We start from the raw sequence: 20,312 nt of genomic DNA, 5'->3' as shown, positions 1-20,312 counted from the left end.
ATACATTTGGTATACATCAATGAGGGATACTTATATAACAAACAACAAAAACAAGGCGTCTTTAGGTCAACATAGTCTTCGACAAAGATAGGCATCTATACAATATGTTTAGTGTTTATAGTTCAAAATTAGTCGACAAAATTTACTAAATATCTATAAAGAAAAAAGTCAACAAAATTTACTAAATATCTTTAAAGAAAAAAGTCGACAAAATTTACTAAATATCTTTAAAGAAAAAAGTCCACAAATTTACTAAATATCTATAAAGAAAAAAGTCGACTAAATTTTACTAAATATCTATAAAGAAAAAAGTCGACAAAATTTACTAAATATCTATAAAGAAAAAAGTCGACAAAATTTACTAAATATCTATAAAGAAAAAAGTCGACAAAATTTACTAAATATCTACAAAGAAAAAAGTCGACTAAATTTTACTAAATATCTATAAAGAAAAAAGTCCACAAAATTTACTAAATATCTATAAAGAAAAAAGTCGACAACATTTACTAAATATCTATAAAGAAAAAAGTCTGACAAAATTTACTAAATATCTGTAAGAAAAAAGTCTGACAAAATTTACTAAATATCTATAAAGAAAAAAGTCGACAAAATTTACTAAATATCTATAAAGAAAAAAGTCCACAAAATTTACTAAATATCTAAAGAAAAAAGTCCACAAAATTTACTTAATATCTATTAAGAAAAAGTCGACTAAATTAACTAAATATCTATAAAGAAAAGAGTAGACAAAATTAACTAAATATCAATAAAAAATAATAATAAAGCAAAATAATTAAAAATTCTTTTTTCTTGCAATTAAATAAGTTTAAAGTTTTTAATTCAGCAAAAGATTTGGGCTTTCAACAACTTGATGTGAATGATATTGCATTATTATAGTGTCTGAGTACAACATTATTACATAACTTGCTGGGTTAAAATTTCTTTTTTTACAAAAATATAAAGTATATCCAAAGTTAACACTGGCAAGTCAAGTATAACAATGTATCTAACACTGCACAATCTGCATAAACCTGCATACCTGCATAGGATAATTAGCATTGCATATATAAATTAACATGTAAAGCTTATGCTGGCTTGCTGATGTTTTCTTTCATTGTTCTATTTAATTAACCCCTAGCCCAATATAGCAACATCTATTTAAAATTGACCTGGGACTTGGATTTTGGGCAGGTAGGGAGGAATAAGGGAAATACCTTGGCCTGGGATTTTAGGGCTTAAAGAAAGGGGAAGGGAAACCCAGGGACTCTGGTGAAGTGGGGAGATAAAAGGAGAGGGGAAACCCAGGGCCTGGTGTATTTGGGGAGATAAAAGAGGGAGAAGGTTACATCCACGGCCTGGTGAACTGGGGGAGATAAAAGAGGGAATGGGGAAAGAGTTGCTGTCCATTGAATGAAGTAAGTTATGTGTTAATGTTGTATTCACATTGTTGTGATGATTTTATTGTTGCTTTGAAGTTTGTGGAGCACAAATACCCCAGTACTTTTGGATAAAAATGATAATGAAAAAATATTCCCGTTTAAACTTTCAGTTTTTAATAAAGATATTCCAGTGTTCAAATTAACCATTAAAGTGGTCTTTCTTAAAGTTGTCAAACAAGAACCAAAGTGTATCTTTTAAACTTTAAAATATCAATTGAACATTTAATTAGAAACCTTTGGTTTAAACATTTATGCGTGTTTCTGAATTCCTTTCATTAAAATTGAGTAAATAAAATCTCACTCTATTTAAACAATTTTGTGTTGTAAAAAAACCACAAAAACATACAATTAAGTACTTGACCTATAGTATAGAAACTTGTTTTTGTTGGAGACTATATTGACCTCTGGGGTCCAGGTTTTTGTGTTGTTTAGTTGCTGTCTCAATAACATAATCCCTAAAGTCATTTTCAATTAATCATAGACAAAGGACAAATTATAAAAAACCCAGAATAACCAAATCCTTCATATTAACTTATAATAACTGTTAAATTTTCCTTCAAATTATATGTTTCACACATCTCCTTCGTTTAGATAAATTTTAAAGTGAAACAGAGAATGCAGGAAGCCAAATATTTAAAATTTAGATTAATTGAAATAGCCTCCCCTCTTAAAAAAAAAATAGAACAAATTTTAACAGAAAAAAGGGGGATGGAAACCTCAAGATACAGAATTAAAATAAAGTGATAAAAAGATCCTCCTTCCTTTTCTAAACTTCTTTTTAAAGTTTTAAATTTGGTAAATTAGATGTTCCCTGAATTTAGAGTATCCATGGGAACATGTCCCATTTTTACCAGCAATTAATATACCCATAGGAACATTACGGTACATGTTCCTCTCCAAAGTAATAAAGGTATCCATTGGAACATCACATGTTCCTCTCCAAAGTAATGAAGGTATCCATAGGAACATCACATGTTCCTCTCCAAAGTAATGAAGGTATCCATTGGAACATCACGTTCCCCTCAAAAGTAATAAAGGTATCCATAAGAACATCACATGTTCCCGTCCAAAGTAATTAAGGTATCCATAGGAACATCACATGTTCCCGTCCAAAGTAATAAAGGTATCCATTGGAACATCACATGTTCCTGTCCAAAGTAATGAAGGTATCTATAGGAACATCACATGTTCCGCTCCAAAGTAATAAAGGTATCCATAGGAACATCACATGTTCCGCTCAAAAGTAATGAAGGTATCCATAGGAACATCACATGTTCCGCTCAAAAGTAATGAAGGTATCCATAGGAACATCACATGTTCCTCTCAAAAGTAATGAAGGTATCCATAGGAACATCACATGTTCCTCTCCAAAGTAATGAAGGTATCCATAGGAACATCACATGTTCCTCTCCAAAGTAATGAAGGTATCCATTGGAACATCACATGTTCCTCTCCAAAGTAATGAAGGTATCCATAGGAACATCACATGTTCCTCTCCAAAGTAATGAAGGTATCCATAGGAACATCACATGTTCCTCTCCAAAGTAATGAAGGTATCCATAGGAACATCACATGTTCCTCTCCAAGGTAATGAAGGTATCCATAGGAACATCACATGTTCCTCTCCAAAGTAATAAAGGTATCCATAGGAACATCACATGTTCCTCTCCAAAGTAATGAAGGTATCCATAGGAACACCACATGTTCCTCTCCAAAGAAATAAAGGTATCCATAGGAACATCACATGTTCCTCTCCAAAGTAATGAAGGTATCCACAGTAACATCCCATGTGTCTTACCAATGTAAATAAGGTATCCATAGGAACATGGGAGCCTCGGTGGCCAAGTGGTCTAAGTAGTTATAACTGTAATCACTAGCCAGTTAACACTGAGGTTGTGAATTCAAACCCCGCTCGTGCGGGTGCACATGACTCCAATCTTAATTGACTTAGGGTTGTCAGTTTTCCTATTGAAGGTCAGTGGTTTTCTCCAGGCACTCTGGCTTCCTCCACCAATACAAACTGGCTGCCATGAAATAGCCAAAGTAGTGCTTAAAAGTGGCGTTAAAACACCAAAAAATCAAATTCAAATCCATAGGTGCACTGCATGCTCCAAATTTACTGGTATCTGATATCCATTGGAATCCAAATTTAGTTGTTCAGTTTGTATTGATGACAGAATTGGCTTTACAATGAACTTTGAACTCAAAGAAATGGATACACATGTTTCAGAAAAATAAGTTTGGTACCTATATCTCTTTTCACACTTTTGTTGTTTTTAAATAATTTGTAAATTTTATTGTAAATGTAACATATTTAAGTTGTCAAATTTTTGTGTAAAAAGGGGAATGACCATTTCAAAACTGTTTTTCAATATTTTTGTTAAAGATTTTCAGAAGGAAACAGAAAAATTATTTATAAAAATGTGGATAGTGTCAAATGTGTATATAGTTTTAAGAAAAATAGAAAAAAAAACAAAAAAATGCATGGGTGATGGTTTTTAATGATTTTAAGAAAAATAGAAAAAAAAAAAAAAAAAAAATATGCATGGGTGATGGTTTTTAATGATTTTAAGAAAAATAGAAAAAAAAAAAAAAAAAAAAAATATGCATGGGTGATGGTTTTGAATGATTTTAAGAAAAATAGAAAAAAAAAAAAAAAAAAAATATGCATGGGTGATGGTTTTTAATGATTTTAAGAAAAATAGAAAAAAAAAAGAAAAAAAATGCTTGGGGTTTAATTATATCGTGATGCAGAAATGGGTCCATTATTTTATCTTGAATTTGGGATTTAATTATATCATGATATGGAATGGATACATTCTTTTAACTTGAATTTGGGATTTAATTATATCATGATACGGAATGGATACTTTCTTTTAACTGGAATTTGGGGGATTTAATAATATCATGATACAGAATGGATACATTCTTTTAACTGGAATTTGGGATTTAATTATATCATGATACGGAATGGATACATTCTTTTAATTTGAATTTGGGGGATTTAATCATATCATGAAACAGAATGGATACATTCTTTTTACTTAAATTTGGGATTTAACTATATCATGATACGGAATGGATACATTCTTTTAACTGGAATTTGGGATTTAATTATATCATGATACGAAATGGATACATTCTTTTAACATTTTTAACTGGAATTTGGGATTTAATCATATCATGAAACAGAATGGATACATTCTTTTTACTTGAATTTGGGATTTAATTATATCATGATACGGAATGGATACATTCTTTTAACTTGAATTTGGGATTTAATTATATCATGATACGGAATGGATACATTCTTTTAATTTGAATTTGGGGGATTTAATCATATCATGAAACAGAATGGATACATTCTTTTTACTTGAATTTGGGATTTAATTATATCATGATACGGAATGGATACATTCTTTTAACTGGAATTTGGGATTTAATTATATCATGATACGGAATGGATACATTCTTTAAAAATAGAGAAAAAAAAAAAAAAAAATATGCATGGGTGATGGTTTTTAATGATTTTAAGAAAAATAGAAAAAAAAAAGAAAAAAAATGCTTGGGGTTTAATTATATCGTGATGCAGAAATGGGTCCATTATTTTATCTTGAATTTGGGATTTAATTATATCATGATATGGAATAGATACATTCTTTTAACTTGAATTTGGGATTTAATTATATCATGATACGGAATGGATACATTCTTTTAACTGGAATTTGGGGGATTTAATAATATCATGATACAGAATGGATACATTCTTTTAACTTGAATTTGGGATTTAATTATATCATGATACGGAATGGATACATTCTTTTAATTTGAATTTGGGGGATTTAATCATATCATGAAACAGAATGGATACATTCTTTTTACTTGAATTTGGGATTTAATTATATCATGATACGGAATGGATACATTCTTTTAACTTGTATTTGGGATTTAATTATATCATGATACGGAATGGATACATTCTTTTAACTGGAATTTGGGATTTAATTATATCATTATACGGAATGGATACATTCTTTTAACTGGAATTTGGGATTTAATCATATCATGAAACAGAATGGATACATTCTTTTTACTTGAATTTGGGATTTAATTATATCATGATACGGAATGGATACATTCTTTTAACTGGAATTTGGGATTTAATTATATCATGATACGGAATGGATACATTCTTTTAACTGGAATTTGGGGGATTTAATAATATCATGATACAGAATGGATACATTCTTTTAACTTGAATTTGGGATTTAATTATATCATGATACGGAATGGATACATTCTTTTAATTTGAATTTGGAATTTAATTATATCATGATACGGAATGGATACATTCTTTTAACTTGAATTTGGGATTTAATTATATCATGATACAGAATGGATACATTCTTTTAATTTGAATTTCGGGGATTTAATCATATCATGAAACAGAATGGATACATTCTTTTTACTTGAATTTGGGATTTAATTATATCATGATACGGAATGGATACATTCTTTTAACTGGAATTTGGGATTTAATTATATCATGATACGGAATGGATACATTCTTTTAACTGGAATTTGGGATTTAATCATATCATGAAACAGAATGGATACATTCTTTTAACTGGAATTTGGGATTTAATTATATCATGATACAGAATGGATACATTCTTTTAACTGGAATTTGGGGGATTTAATTATATCATGAAACAGAATGGATACATTCTTTTTACTTGAATTTGGGATTTAATTATATCATGATACGGAATGGATACATTCTTTTAATTTGAATTTGGGGGATTTAATCATATCATGATACGGAATGGATACATTCTTTTAAAAATAGAAAAAAAAAAAAAAAAAGAAATATGCATGGGTGATGGTTTTAAATGATTTTAAGAAAAATAGAAAAAAAAAGAAAAAAAAAATGCTTGGGGTTTAATTATATCGTGATGCAGAAATGGGTCCATTATTTTATCTTGAATTTGGGATTTAATTATATCATGATATGGAATGGATACATTCTTTTAACTTGAATTTGGGATTTAATTATATCATGATACCGAATGGATACATTCTTTTAACTGGAATTTGGGGGATTTAATAATATGATACAGAATGGATACATTCTTTTAACTTGAATTTGGGATTTAATTATATCATGATACGGAATGGATACATTCTTTTAATTTGAATTTGGGGGATTTAATCATATCATGAAACAGAATGGATACATTCTTTTAACTGGAATTTGGGATTTAATTATATCATGATACGGAATGGATACATTCTTTTAACTGGAATTTGGGATTTAATTATATCATGATACGGAATGGATACATTCTTTTAACTGGAATTTGGGATTTAATCATATCATGAAACAGAATGGATACATTCTTTTTACTTGAATTTGGGATTTAATTATATCATGATACGGAAATGATACATTCTTTTAACTGGAATTTGGGATTTAATCATATCATGAAACAGAATGGATACATTCTTTTAACTGGAATTTGGGATTTAATTATATCATGATACGGAATGGATACATTCTTTTAACTGGAATTTGGGATTTAATTATATCATGATACGGAATGGATACATTCTTTTAACTGGAATTTGGGATTTAATCATATCATGAAACAGAATGGATACATTCTTTTTACTTGAATTTGGGATTTAATTATATCATGATACGGAATGGATACATTCTTTTAACTGGAATTTGGGATTTAATTATATCATGATACGGAAATGATACATTCTTTTAACTGGAATTTGGGATTTAATCATATCATGAAACAGAATGGATACATTCTTTTTACTTGAATTTGGGATTTAATTATATCATGATACGGAATGGATACATTCTTTTAACTTGAATTTGGGATTTAATTATATCATGATACGGAATGGATACATTCTTTTAATTTGAATTTGGGGGATTTAATCATATCATGAAACAGAATGGATACATTCTTTTTACTTGAAATTGGGATTTAATTATATCATGATACGGAATGGATACATTCTTTTAACTGGAATTTGGGATTTAATTATATCATGATACGGAATTGATACATTCTTTTAACTGGAATTTGGGATTTAATCATATCATGAAACAGAATGGATACATTCTTTTTACTTGAATTTGGGATTTAATTATATCATGATACGGAATGGATACATTCTTTTAACTTGAATTTGGGATTTAATTATATCATGATACGGAATGGATACATTCTTTTAATTTGAATTTGGGGGATTTAATCATATCATGAAACAGAATGGATACATTCTTTTTACTTGAATTTGGGATTTAATTATATCATGATACGGAATGGATACATTCTTTTAACTTGTATTTGGGATTTAATTATATCATGATACGGAATGGATACATTCTTTTAACTGGAATTTGGGATTTAATTATATCATTATACGGAATGGATACATTCTTTTAACTGGAATTTGGGATTTAATCATATCATGAAACAGAATGGATACATTATTTTTACTTGAATTTGGGATTTAATTATATCATGATACGGAATGGATACATTCTTTTAACTGGAATTTGGGATTTAATTATATCATGATACGAAATGGATACATTCTTTTAACGGGAATTTGGGGGATTTAATAATATCATGATACAGAATGGATACATTCTTTTAACTTGAATTTGGGATTTAATTATATCATGATACGGAATGGATACATTCTTTTAATTTGAATCTGGGGGATTTAATCATATCATGAAACAGAATGGATACATTCTTTTTACTTGAATTTGGGATTTAATTATATCATGATACGGAATGGAACATTCTTTTAACTGGAATTTGGGATTCAATTATATCATGATACGGAATGGATACATTCTTTTAACTGGAATTTGGGATTTAATCATATCATGAAACAGAATGGATACATTCTTTTAACTGGAATTTGGGGGATTTAATTATATCATGAAACAGAATGGATACATTCTTTTTACTTGAATTTGGGATTTAATTATATCATGATACGGAATGGATACATTCTTTTAATTTGAATTTGGGGGATTTAATCATATCATGATACGGAATGGATACATTCTTTTAAAAATAGAAAAAAAAAAAAAAAAAGAAAGAAAATGCTTGGGGTTTAATTATATCGTGATGCAGAAATGGGTCCATTATTTTATCTTGAATTTGGGATTTAATTATATCATGATATGGAATGGATACATTCTTTTAACTTGAATTTGGGATTTGATTATATCATGATACGGAATGGATACATTCTTTTAACTGGAATTTGGGGGATTTAATAATATCATGATACAGAATGGATACATTCTTTTAACTTGAATTTGGGATTTAATTATATCATGATACGGAATGGATACATTCTTTTAATTTGAATTTGGGGGATTTAATCATATCATGAAACAGAATGGATACATTCTTTTTACTGAAATTTGGGATTTAATTATGTCATGATACGGAATGGATACATTCTTTTAACTGGAATTTGGGATTTAATTATATCATGATACGGAATGGATACATTCTTTTAACTGGAATTTGGGATTTAATCATATCATGAAACAGAATGGATACATTCTTTTTACTTGAATTTGGGATTTAATTATATCATGATACGGAATGGATACATTCTTTTAACTGGAATTTGGGATTTAATTATATCATGATACGGAAATGATACATTCTTTTAACTGGAATTTGGGATTTAATCATATCATGAAACAGAATGGATACATTCTTTTTACTTGAATTTGGGATTTAATTATATCATGATACGGAATGGATACATTCTTTTAACTTGAATTTGGGATTTAATTATATCATGATACGGAATGGATACATTCTTTTAATTTGAATTTGGGGGATTTAATCATATCATGAAACAGAATGGATACATTCTTTTTACTTGAAATTGGGATTTAATTATATCATGATACGGAATGGATACATTCTTTTAACTGGAATTTGGGATTTAATTATATCATGATACGGAATGGATACATTCTTTTAACTGGAATTTGGGATTTAATCATATCATGAAACAGAATGGATACATTCTTTTTACTTGAATTTGGGATTTAATTATATCATGATACGGAATGGATACATTCTTTTAACTTGAATTTGGGATTTAATTATATCATGATACGGAATGGATACATTCTTTTAATTTGAATTTGGGGGATTTAATCATATCATGAAACAGAATGGATACATTCTTTTTACTTGAATTTGGGATTTAATTATATCATGATACGGAATGGATACATTCTTTTAACTTGTATTTGGGATTTAATTATATCATGATACGGAATGGATACATTCTTTTAACTGGAATTTGGGATTTAATTATATCATTATACGGAATGGATACATTCTTTTAACTGGAATTTGGGATTTAATTATATCATGATACGGAATGGATACATTCTTTTAACTGGAATTTGGGATTTAATCATATCATGAAACAGAATGGATACATTCTTTTAACTTGAATTTGGGATTTAATTATATCATGATACGGAATGGATACATTCTTTTAATTTGAATTTGGGGGATTTAATCATATCATGAAACAGAATGGATACATTCTTTTTACTTGAATTTGGGATTTAATTATATCATGATACGGAATGGATACATTCTTTTAACTGGAATTTGGGATTTAATTATATCATGATACGGAATGGATACATTCTTTTAACTGGAATTTGGGGGATTTAATTATATCATGAAACAGAATGGATACATTCTTTTTACTTGAATTTGGGTTTTAATTATATCATGATACAGAATGGATACATTCTTTAAACTGAATTTGGGATTTAATAATATCATGATACGGAATGGATACATTCTTTTAACTGTAATTTGGGGGATTAAAATAAACCCTTTAAAAAAGTGGAGGTATACTGTTTTACCTCTGTCTGTCTGTCCATCATTCAGTTGGTCAGCATCAACAATACAAGGATTTCTGAAATTTGGTTCAGTGTTGATAAAATGCAGCTATACTGTGGGATGCATTTTCAGATTCATCACTCAACAACTTCCTGTTAACCAAACACTTGTATCATTTACACATGATAGCTAAGGTGGAAATTTTCGTCACCTTTTTATCAGGAACTTCAATACAAGGATTTCTGAAATTTGGTTTCAGGGCTAATAAAAGTCAGCTATACTGTGTGAGGCGTTTTTGGATTCCCAACTCAACAACTTCCTGCGTACTGAAGTATTTGTTGGGGGGTATCCTCAGTGGGCAGTAGCTCACAGTTTCACTTGTTTTACCATGATACGGAATGGATACATTCTTTTAACTGGAATTTTGGATTTAATTATATCATGATACGAAATGGATACATTCTTTTAACTGGAATTTGGAGGATTTAATTATATCATGAAACAGAATGGATACATTCTTTTTACTTGAATTTTGGATTTAATTATATCATGATACGGAATGGATACATTCTTTTAACTGGAATTTGGAGGATTTAATTATATCATGAAACAGAATCATTACATTCTTTTTACTTGAATTTTGGATTTAATTATATCATGATATGGAATGGATACATTCTTTTAACTGGAATTTGGGATTTAATTATATCATGATACGGAATGGATACATTCTTTTAACTGGAATTTGGAGGATTTAATTATATCATGATACGGAATGGATACATTCTTTTAACTTGAATTTTGGATTTAATTATATCATGATACGGAATGGATACATTCTTTTAACTGGAATTTGGAGGATTTAATTATATCATGATACGGAATGGATACATTCTTTTAACTTGAATTTTGGATTTAATTATATCATGATACAGAATGGATACATTCTTTTAACTGGAATTTGGAGGATTTAATTATATCATGATACGGAATGGATACATTCTTTTAACTTGAATTTTGGATTTAATTATATCATGATACGGAATGGATACATTCTTTTAACTGGAATTTGGAGGATTTAATTATATCATGATACGGAATGGATACATTCTTTTAACTGGAATTTTGGATTTAATTATATCATGATACGGAATGGATACATTCTTTTAACTGGAATTAAATATAATTAAGAGTATACATTTTTATTTCTGAGGATTCTTTTGATATATGTAAGTGAACATCAACCAACAACACAAACAAAAAAAACGTCAAAAGATTAGTTAATACATTTTAAATAAAGATAAATAATGTTAATACCTTTTGTCCTTCATTTGGAAATTTCAAGATAAAATAATATGGAAATTTATAAATGAAAAGGAATAATGATATATTCCCTTTACATTTTAATAAAACCATAATTCATGTCTGATGTTAAAGATAAAGTTAAAAAATGGTGAAATAATTTTTCAAATTTTCAAATTTTAGATCAAATTGCCCTTAAAAATCAGACGTAGAACATATATGTATTAGCTATTCCGAAACCATTTTACAGATTTTTAAAGGAACTTTCAGAACAGAACATTTAAGATACCAATTTCGTAATGCAAGGTTTATCAGTATAATTTTGGGAATTTCCCAAAGTAAAGGATGTTAGTCTGAGAAAGATCTCCAACCCTTCCGGGATACATTATTCTGACTCAGAGTCAACTAGACTTTGCTCTTACTTTTAAATACTACTTGCTTAAGGGAGAAGCAGCAAATACCCCTTTTAAAGTCTTTGGTTTGTCCATACATGGGATAGAGCCCTTTACCTCCAACACATCAGGCAAGCACAGGACCATTGAGGAGGTTATAATTGGTAGTGAAAAGTATTCTTTTTAAAATATTCATATTCATTTTATTTTTGTTTATTTGAAAATGAACTGTTACTCATTCTGTTGTTCAATTCCTAGTAGTAACAGAAAACATAAATTTTTATATTTGGTTTAAAAATATTTAATTGAAAAGTATGTCTCCATGCAAAATTATCCATCCCTCTACAGGTTGTATCTTAATATAAAAAAACATCTTATTCTTTAAAGTATCAACACTAACCATTACTAACAATTGGTACTTAATTAAATAGGTTGGAAGGATGGAAGACAAGAGAGGGAGAGAAATGAGAGGGGAGGGGATAGGGGAGAGAGAATAGAGACTGATGGAGTGAGTTTTCAGATAAGGGTTTAAGGTACTAGTCTTGTAGAGGGATAGGTTTTTAATATCTTCTTTTATAAAGAGAACTTCTTGTTAACAATATCAATATGAGTAGGAATACAAACCAATTTTTATTTTTGGTAATTGCAAATCCAGTCTGAAAGTCTTTGTTTTAAAATAATGGGTCTATTACATTTCAAAATTATTTCCAAGTCTGTAAAATTTTTGAGACCCCAGTGGCCGATCCAGGGGTTGGGGTTGGAACCCCCCCCCCTTTTTTTTTTTAATGATAATGCATTTGAATGGGGACATATATTTAAAACCTGCATTTTCTCCTGGGTTGGATCCCCCTTTTTTTTTAAAGATTGCTGGTTCCTCCCCTGGACCCTTTCTCCCTTCCTATTTGGTAAAGACATATAAGATTGTGTCCATTGTACACGGATGCCCCATCCGCACTATCATATTCTATGTTCAGTGGACTTTGAAAATGGAGGAAAAAACTCTTATTTGGCATTAAAATTAGAAAGATGATATCATAGGGAAGTGTACAAAGTTTCAAGTTGATTGGACTTCATCAAAAACTACCTCATCCAAAAAATTTTACCTGAAGCAGGACGAACGAACGGAGGCACAGACCAGAAAACATAATGCCCATAAATGAGGCATAATAAATGTTTGCATTGGAAACTCCCTTAATAATTTGTATAACAACAGCCAGTCTAGCCTGTCATAATTCAGTAACTACAAGCTATTTATCTATTCTGGAAAGATATGACTGTTTCAACGCCACTTGTAGTACTCCTGGCTATTACAAGGCTGCCAGTTTTTATTGGCGGAAGCCATATAAATGGCACCTGAAAAAACACAGACCTTCAGTGTCTTTTAATGTTGTCCAAAGTTTCTGTTGAAATGTTTGTACTGGTTTGAGGTATTGCTGATTAAAAGTGTAGATGTCTGAATAAACAAAAAACATCCTTTATCATGTTTTAGATTAAAAAGTAATTATATCCAAATTTCCAATTTAGTTTCAGCACAAACGTTAAAGATAATTGTTGCAGAAGCCCTTTTTATTTAAAGGAAACAATATAAGATTTTAAATTTTGAATCTTCCAAAATAAATCTTTTCAGTTTTGTAAAGTGGTACATTGTGAAATTTATAATTAAAAAAACAAATCTTTTCTAATAATAAGGGACATAACTCTCCAATGGTAAAAAAATACTAAACCCATCAAAATAATGTAAATGCTTAAAGCAGCTTTCAGATTTGTTAGTTTGTAAATACAAAATTAGCCTCCTCCTGGCCAAATGAAACTTAATTAACTTTGTAATAGAATTTTCCATGCCAAAAACACTTTTATTGGATAAAAAATATGAAGTAAAAACAGTGACCTTTATAATCTTAAGCTTTTTTGGTACGAGAAAAAAAATTATCAGATACTTATTATTTGGCCACAACATTTAATAATTTTTTAAACACCTATTATCACAGAATATAATTTTTGCCATCTTAATTATATTGTTAAGTGTGTTGTTGGCATGCTGTCTCATTGAAATATACCTCAGATCCTCTTTTATCTTATTCAAGATTTTCAGAAAAGCAATTTAAAAATCTGTTAAAGGTTTATTCTCTAAATAAATAGAATAATTGGTCCAGTGATCAATGGAGAATGTAAATGAGATGTGGTAAAAATGCCAATGAGATGTGCTTAGAATGCCAATGAGATGTGCTTAGAATGCCAATGAGATGTGTTAATACAACTAATGAGATGCGCTAAGAATGCAAATGAAATGTGGTAAAAATGCCAATGAGATAAAGCTAAAGATATGTTGTAATAATGCTAATGAGATGTGGTAATAAAGCTGATGAGATGCGCTAAGAATGCAAATGAGATGTGGCTATAAAGCTGATGAGATGTGCTAAGAATGCAAATGAGATGTGGTAATAGAGCTAATGAGATGCGCTAAGAATGCAAATGAGATGTGGTTATAAAGCTAAAGATATGTGGTAATAACGCTAATGAGATGTGGTAATAAAGCTAATGAGATTTGGTTATGAAGCTGATGAGATGCGCTAAGAATGCAAATGAGATGTGGTAATAGAGCTAATGATATGTGCTAAGAAAGCTAATGAGATGTGGTAATAAAGCTAATGAGATGTGGTAGTAAAGCTAATGAGATGTGGTAATAATGCTAATGAGATGTGGTTATAAAGCTAAAGATATGTTGTAACAATGCTAATGAGATGTGGTAATAAAGCTAATGAGATGTGGTTATAAAGCTGATGAGATGCGCTAAGAATGCAAATGAGATGTGGTTATAAAGCTGATGAGATGCGCTAAGAATGCAAATGAGATGTGGTAATGGAGCTAATGAGATGCTCTAAGAATGCAAATTAGATGTGGTAATAGAGCTAATGATATGTGCTAAGAAAGCTAATGAGATGTGGTAATAAAGCTAATGAGATGTGGTAGTAAAGCTAATGAGATGTGGTAATAAAGCTAATGAGATGTGGTAATAATGCTAATGAGATGCGCTAAGAATACTAATGAGATGTGGTAATAATGCCAATGAGATGTGGTTAGAATTCCAATGAGATGTGGTTAGAATGCCAATGAGATTTAGTAAGAATGCCAATGAGATTTAGTAAGAATGCCAATGAGAACTATCCACCAAAGATTGAGCCACAAGGCTGCAAAAACTATCTTTCTTTCATGTGAATTTTGTGTATACTTTGTATACTTTGTAAGCTCCCTAACAGCTGATAGTTAACATTTTCATCAAATTATGATTTAAATTATCCTTTCTTTAAATAAAATTATTTGGTAATTAAACTTTTTTAAATGAACATTGAAAAAGCTTCTAAATTTTCTGAAAAAATTACATTAAATAGGCACTTTTGAATTTTTTGCCTATTTAAAAAAAATATACCAGTAATGGCACAAGGATAGAAGATGTGTGGAATCAAATAGGTAACAACTATAGTGATAATGAAATATTCTAATAATAACCAGTTTTTTAATGTCTTGACTTAATGGACTTATTGTATGATGATATATGCGACCAGTTAGAATAGTGGACAATGAAATATTCAAACATGGAACAGACTGAAGTTAATAGACTTAAAATTCAAAATTGAAACCAGCAAGTGAATTATTGACATTTATTTTGATGTGACCAGTATTCATGTGGATGGACAGTACTAGTGGACTATAAACTGATAAATCTCACAGAAAGGCACATCACAACTGAGTCTGAAGCTGTTACATACAAAAGACAAGGTAATTATACTAAAAAAAAACATGGCAACATTACTCTGATTAAATGTTGCAATTAACCTTATAGCTCTTATTTTATTTTTGGTGTGTTAATTCACTGTGTTTTCAGAAAAGCTATCAAGATAAATGCATAAAGCCAAAGGTCTTCATTAATATATTCTGATAAAGTGTACAACCAAATTTTTTTACACCAGTAGTTTTTGCATTGGAGCAATAAAAAAAAAATTCATCCAGAAAATAGATTTAGTAATACAAACCCCACCACAATGAAGGATATATACACTCCCGTTTGAATGGTTTTACACTAGCTAGTTATTTTTTGGGGCCCTTTATAGCTTACTGTTCGGTGTGAGCCAAGGCTCCGTGTTGAAGACCGTACTGTGACCTATAATGGTTTACTTTTATAAATTTTGACTTGGATGGAGAGTTGTCTCATTGGCACTCATACCACATCTTCTTATATCTACTTACTTGCTCTGAATAGAAAATAAAGGATAAGCAGCTTTGACTCCACTGGTAGCGACTGTTGTGAAAAACTACTCATTACAAGTCAAAAATTGACTTGTAACATTAAAATCATGCATAACCTTAAAAGAAATAAAAACCTGAAACAGTACTTTTAAGTTTGCACAGCCCAGTAAAGTACTTAGTGGAAAATTGTCCTACTTTGACTTATAATTAAAATTCCATATAAGCATTTTTAAGGATGTACTTAGGTGATATAAGGTAAAAATTAATAAATCAAACATTTAAAATTGATACTTTAAGCTGAAAGAGTATTAGTTAAGGATCAAAATAAACTAAAAATATTGATAGGTCATGCAGCTCCTTTTCGAGATATTTGATTTATAAAATATGGCAGGAAAAGGCTGGCTCAGACTTTTACCTTACATTTGCATGGGTATAATTTGGGTCTCAAATAAAAAGAAAAAAAATCAAGAATCTGCTTAAATTTTGTTAAATGACCTTTTATGAGCTATTATAAGTCTTATATGAAGAAAAAAAATGGGTGTTATGGGGCAAAATATTTTACCTTGTATCGTATCAAAAAAACACCAAGGAGTCCGAACATTTAACACATTCCAAAACCTCACCTAAGTACATCCTTTAGGATATGACTGTACATGATTTTTTCTTCTTCAGATATCCAGGAAATAAGAATTGTATGTGATCTATTTAAAGATCTTAGGACAGTAGGACCTGGAAGTACTTTATTACCAACTTCAAGGTAAGTTTACAGTAAAAACAAAATGGTTATAAAATATTGCTCCTGCAATTATACAATGGAAACTTGATTATCATCATACCTTTTTTATCCATAATACTGTTAATATAAAAAAAGAGAGAAGATGTGGTATGATTGCCAATGAGACAACTCTCCACAAGAAACCAAAATGACACAGAAATTAACAACTATAGGTCACCGTACAGCCTTCAACAATGAGCAAAGCCCTGAGCCACACAGTCTTGACCAAAATATTTGAAAGTTTGAAATTTTGATAAGAAACATTGATACTAGCAAGTTTAAATACTCTCGTTTCTCAGTTATATGTTATGTTTAATGCTTATAAATGTGATGCAAAAATTATAATGGCATGGTAACTTTCCTTTAAGGTGGTATGGGAGAATCTAAATTAAAAATGATAGAATTTGTTAATACTTTGCCAAAGCGTAGTAAATATTAAAATATGTTCAAAAATATTATAAAAACGTATGGTCACAGCACATTTGATCAAGCTTCAGGTTGTTACAAAATGACATATTGTGTATGGATTATACAGGAAAAAACATTATTATGTGATTAGAATCTAAACTAAATGATAGAATTGTAAAATAGGATACGAAAAGTTAGCTTTTAGAAAATGCTTTGAGAATATCAAAAGAAAAGATAGGGTCACAGTGCGTTTTATCTGGCTTAAATTCAAAATAGCAAAATTCCAAGTAGATTCCTTCAGAAAATGCACTATTTCAGAGTTACTTCACTTAAAATGCCAATTTGAAATCATTAAAATTCAAGCAGAAATAATCTTGTAAAAATATTAATATTTATGAGTTATAATCTTATAAATTTGTTCTTTGAAATGCAAATTCACATAAGTTATCTACATTTCTGCATCTAATTTTGCTAACTTGATTGAAAATCTGGACCTTAGATTCTCTGTTTTTTACAATCCAAGATCGCAAAAGACAACCATACCACCTTAAGCATGTTCAAAATATGCATGATATATTGATCACTGGACATTAAGCATGCAACAATCAATCAATCAATCCTATACATGTATGTATATATGGTATGAATCACTTCTGACATATCAAGAATTAAAAATGTTATTTTGTCAATTTAATTGCCATGCTTTAATTGACATTTTGTTGTTTCTTTGTAGATTAACTGAGCTTGAGAAATTACAAATCAACTGATACAGAAGAAGAGACTTTGCCATGTGGATGAACTTGGAAACAATTATTGACAAACAATATAGTGTATTAGTATTCTTGTAAAAATCAAGAGAGAGAGAGAGAGAGAGAGAGAGAGAGAGAGAGAGAGAGAGTCAGTTGTAAAGATTTATGTCTTTTTAACCAGACATGTCGATTACATTAGAATTTCAGAGGCCTACAGTTCTCCCTTAAATGATCATAGTTAATACATGAAGTAGTTAAAGTAGAGGACTTTAGTGTGACCAGTGAAAACAATCAGGCAGCTGCCATTGGTTTAAATCTCTTTTTTCGAAGATGTTTTGGTTACATTAGAATAAATCTGTGAGGAATGACAAAAAAAATGCAAAAAAAATAATTTGTGGTATTTTGTACAGTTTCATTATGCAATCTTGAATACATTTATGATTACTATTTATAATGAAGTATTATCATTAGAATGAGGATGGAAAATGTTTAAACATTTATTTGAGACAGAGTTTTGCATTATTTCATTAAAATTATTAAATTCTTTTTGTGTGAATGAAGGACAAACAGGGAAAACAGAAGCTATTCTATGAATTTCAAATTGTATTTATTTACATTTGATTAATTAGTTGAAGATTAACTACACGTATTCAGCATAGTACAAAATTAAGGATGCACTGCAACTGTATATTATCTTTATAGTTATCATCACACTATGTCCAATCTAGATGTACAACACTCTTTTTTATAGTGTTCTGTAAATTATCAGGAACACCAGTTGTGATGAATGGGAAGACTGGCAGGCTGAGAAATGGGTATAAGGGGAGGGAATACCCCTGCTTATCTTTTCATACTGGTTAGTTCCCTGGTAAAGGTTTTGTACAAATGTTGTTCATATCAGATGTATACGATTTGAAGAGAGTTGTTATTTGGAGCTCTGTAAAAAAAAAAAGAAAAAGAAAAAGAAAAAAAAAAAATTGTAATCAGATCGAGTTCTAGATAATAACTGGGTGGTATGAAATGTGGGTTAAATATTTTCGGTATATTTACAATGATTTTTTTTTTTTATTTATGCATCTGATATTTTTTGTGTATAAAATGTTTTGTTATTTTTTACAGAATTGCTTTAGTTGCCTTCCTGACTGACATTTATTGGTGAATGGAGAGACTAGCAGGCTGAGATTGAGGCGTAAGGGGAGGGATTACCCCTGCTTTTCTCTTCATACTTGTAAATTCTGTCACTGCACGGAAGGTCAACAATTAAGAATATATAAGATATCATTTTTTTATGAATCAATGTAAGTTTGATAAGTTATATCAGATGTATATAAAGTAAGATAAAAGTATTCTTTAGAGCTCTGTAAAAAAAAAAAAGCTTGTAAACAGAGGTCTAGATAATGCATTAAGGGGTTTGGTTTGGCATGGGGATTTCAAATTTTATTTACAAGTCATCATCTACAAAAATGCATCTGATATTATTTGCCCCAAGCCCAATTTCGTGTCCCAAATATAATGACTACAGAATAATGGTGACAGCTTGGTCAACACCCTTATTTTAAGTTTGATTCACCCCTCCTTTCGTCGCCCACCCCACCCCACCCCCACCCTTTTAATAAGTAGTTATAGGTTAAGGTTTCTTATTGGGATTAATGATTGATTGATTGATTTTAATTAAGTGTCACAGAATTATTAAGATAATAATTTCTGTGTAACAAGATTAATCTCCAATATTTGAAGGTGTTTTTGATCAAGTTTTATTAAACTCAAAATGTTTAGTATTTCATCAGCTCTGTCGAATACAAAATAAAAATTTACCTCTATAGATATATCTGCATTTTATATGCTACGAAATTTTGCCTATTTTACAAAGATTTATCTAACAAAATGAAAAACCCTGTCCATGAAACTGATTTAATTGAACTTTCACACTGCTGTTGATAATAACCCCTGTTTTTTCATGACAATTTTACATGTGGTAATCTCGATGTAATATATAGTTCTTCCACTAACAACCCTGTTTGTTCATGACAATTGTACTCTTGAAATATCTGTTACAATTACACACA

General features: G+C 29.7%; 2 long non-coding RNA genes across 9 annotated transcripts; both read left to right on the top strand.

Moving 5' to 3' along the window:
• Positions 1–2,181: 2,181 nt before the first annotated feature.
• On the top strand, positions 2,182–4,583 carry LOC127706335 (uncharacterized). 8 transcript variants are annotated; one of them, XR_007984425.1, is made up of 3 exons: positions 2,182–2,435; positions 2,778–2,992; positions 3,036–4,583. It is a non-coding gene; the product is annotated as an uncharacterized LOC127706335 (long non-coding RNA). The 8 variants fall into 8 exon arrangements; XR_007984426.1 differs by having other exon boundaries at positions 2,735–2,992; XR_007984427.1 differs by having other exon boundaries at positions 2,692–2,992.
• Positions 4,584–13,257: 8,674 nt separating this feature from the next.
• LOC127706336 (uncharacterized) lies at positions 13,258–18,392 on the top strand. The gene is made up of 3 exons (XR_007984431.1): positions 13,258–15,846; positions 16,987–17,071; positions 18,231–18,392. It is a non-coding gene; the product is annotated as an uncharacterized LOC127706336 (long non-coding RNA).
• The last annotated feature ends 1,920 nt before the right edge of the window (positions 18,393–20,312 follow it).

This window comes from Mytilus californianus, unplaced genomic scaffold (genome assembly GCF_021869535.1).
Source record: "Mytilus californianus isolate M0D057914Y unplaced genomic scaffold, xbMytCali1.0.p SCAF_6, whole genome shotgun sequence".
In the NCBI taxonomy this organism is placed as follows: domain Eukaryota; kingdom Metazoa; phylum Mollusca; class Bivalvia; order Mytilida; family Mytilidae; genus Mytilus; species Mytilus californianus.
This window is presented reverse-complemented; position numbering and strand designations above follow the sequence as displayed.